The 2,902-nt window shown below is 50.5% G+C and overlaps 1 pseudogene; it reads right to left on the bottom strand.

Moving 5' to 3' along the window:
- Positions 1-2,128: 2,128 nt before the first annotated feature.
- LOC124705089 lies at positions 2,129-2,282 on the bottom strand (annotated as a pseudogene).
- Positions 2,283-2,902: the final 620 nt, after the last annotated feature.

Raw genomic sequence — 2,902 nt, forward strand, 5'->3', positions numbered from 1 at the left:
AGATTGTGAATTGTTTCTGGAGCCTGAATGTGACAAAAAAAAATGCCAAAGGCAGTTCTCATGTTTGTTTGTTTTCTTAATAGTACTTTGTAGTAATTATATCAAGATGACAATAGGCATAAACACAACAGGGACAACTAATTAAGAAGATGCACGCAGTACAATGATCCGAACAAATATGGACTTGTGCATGTCGATGATATTTCGGTATCCCCAAAGACAAGCGGCCATGATTTGTACATCAAACATCTGTTTTGAGAAGAGGGCATTGCTAGGATGGTTTGATCCAGGGTCACGACCTGACTAGACCCACACATCCTAGCAACTTGGACTATCCTTCTGAGCTAATGAAAGGAAAAAAGGACACGAAGATCGACATGAGCTAGACATGGATGTATCAAGCCTTTTCTTATATTCTCTCATAAGAGATGACTTAACCACGTAACTATACCCACTCGGGATAGGTGTGAAATACGGGATGAATAAAAGGAATATCTCTAGCAAGGGAATGTGCTTTCGAACTCGATCGAATTTAATAAGTGTTACAATACGATGCTTTTCGTGGATTTGATAGATTTTAACAAGGATATGATTTCTGATTGGATAGGAAACCGAGAAAGCAGGAGGTCGTCCCTAATAGCACTAATAATTCGTATTTCATGTATCGTAGGTTCGCTAATGCGTAGGATGCGTAGGAGCTGATGTCCTTTCTACGGAGCCTAGCATTGGAAGTACTTCGCCATATACGAGCTAGGAGCCGATGTCCTTTCATTACACTCCCTCCTATCCATAATAAGTATCGATGGTTTAGCATAATTTTTGCACCCTACTTCCAAAAGTAACACCTTAAACATTTTGATATTTTGAGAAACGTGACAACAAGTCATGTCACATTCCAACATAATAGCGCCGAAAACAACAGCAAATTAATATCTAGAGGGCCAGGTACATACGTACCTGGCTACCTGCTATGCTTTTGTTGCACAGTCATTTCCAGTCCTTTCTCTATGATATGTTTTGTCTCGCATTTTTCCTCGTCAGTTGGAAGCTAGCCTACTTCACAATAAAAAAATATATGTTTACTATCAGTTGGTTCGGTGTCTCTATATATGAAAATTTGTTCAGCATCAAGGCAGCGGCAGGAGATGCAATCATGCAACTCAGATTCATCCGGATTCAGGAGTACGTACGTGCTGCTATTGTGTTCCACACGCATCAGGGCGTCATCCTTTTGACACGGGCATTTCACCCGCCCGCATTAAATCCTGTCCCGATTATTCAACCAAAAAGACCAATCACAGTGTGTGCAGATGGAAAATTAATGGAGCACTTGAGATGATGGAAGCGTGCTGAGCACAGGTGGTGTGCGACAGTACGAGCAAGAAAATAGCAGCACGTGCGGAAGCACTTGCAATGTACTCTAGTACAAACAGGCCATGATTGATGATCCATTTTGTAACTGAGCGTGTGATTTTGCTCAAGAAAATAGTAGCACGTGCGGAAGCACTTGCAATGTACTGTAGTACAAACAGGCCATGATCGATGATCAAGTCTATTTTGTAACAGAGGGTGTGATTTTGGTCAACCGTACACCTCAATTTTGGCTTGTCACAAAACCCAGAACCATGTCTTAGTACAGACGGGCTTGACGACAGTGCTCTCGAATGAACGCACTGAACCCACAGCGATCAACTGCCGAGAGGGCAGCATCCAAAGTGAAGTCGGATCAAATCAAACGACCTCACCCAACCGTAGTAAATGGATGTGACATTGTGACATGACATACCATGGATAAGGTCTGAAATAGAGATGAGCATGAGCAAGGGGCAGAGCGGCGAGGAAGATCCAGAGAAATTTGTTGCGCTGATTTGGACGCTGTGCCCTGTCCTATCGTCAAGAGTTGAAATTGTTGCTCCATACAATGGAAAGCCCTAGTTATTGTTGTTAGTTGGCATGCGCAATTCTGCTGACCGCTGTCGTGCATGCTGCCAGGACGACGTACCTTATCAGACTGAAAATATCGGCCTATCGCCCTGCCTGGAAGGCAACAAGGACGAAACTGTAAATTACAGCAGCTTCGCATGGAAGAAACAGACGGCCAAGGACGAAAATTTAATTTTAAGGATTGGCAGGGGCCGCGCGGACGCGTACCCCCTCTACCACAAATTATGACGTCCACTCTCCCACTTGGGGAGATGGTAGACCAACGCACTAACCAAGTGCAATGTTAGGGCATCTCCAACGGGGCGACCCATCCCGCGCCCGCGCGTCCGGATGGGTCCAGCCGGACAAAAACCCGGCCCAACGCGGGGACGCACCGCAAAAGCGGACGGCCGCGGCGTCCGGAACGACGCAAACCTGGCCCAAATCTGGGCCGGGTTTGCGTGGCCGCGGATGGCACGCGGCGTCCTCGCGTGTCCGCCCTGTCCGCGTGGGCGGCCCACTGTCGGTGCCCCGGTCCCTATTAAATGTGGATCGGGGAAGGGGACTGTCCCTATCCAGTCCCCACTTTCCACTCCGGCCGCACGCGCGAGCTCGAAGCTTCCGCGCCGCCATGGCCCCGAAGCGCGAGTTCTCGCCATCCGCCAACGACCACGAGCGCCGGCGGCCGGCCGGTCGCGCCGCGCCGTGTCGCCATGGGGCCGCCGGCGACGCCCGTACGCGACCGGATCTACGTCACCGTAGCGGTGGCGCGGATGTTCCGGGACGCCGGCGTCCCAATGCCGTGGGGGACGTGCACCTCCCACACGGCCGGCACCTGAGCCCGGATCGGGTTCCGGTGCCGCCCATCCCGGCGTCGAGCCGCGCCCGCTACGCCGAGATCCGGAGGCGCCGCGCTCGGTCGCCGGCGGACCTCCGGCGAGACCCCGCGTACGGCGACGCAAGTCCCAACGCGGGACTT

The sequence above is a fragment of the Lolium rigidum genome, chromosome 3, assembly GCF_022539505.1.
Source record: "Lolium rigidum isolate FL_2022 chromosome 3, APGP_CSIRO_Lrig_0.1, whole genome shotgun sequence".
NCBI lineage: Eukaryota > Viridiplantae > Streptophyta > Magnoliopsida > Poales > Poaceae > Lolium > Lolium rigidum.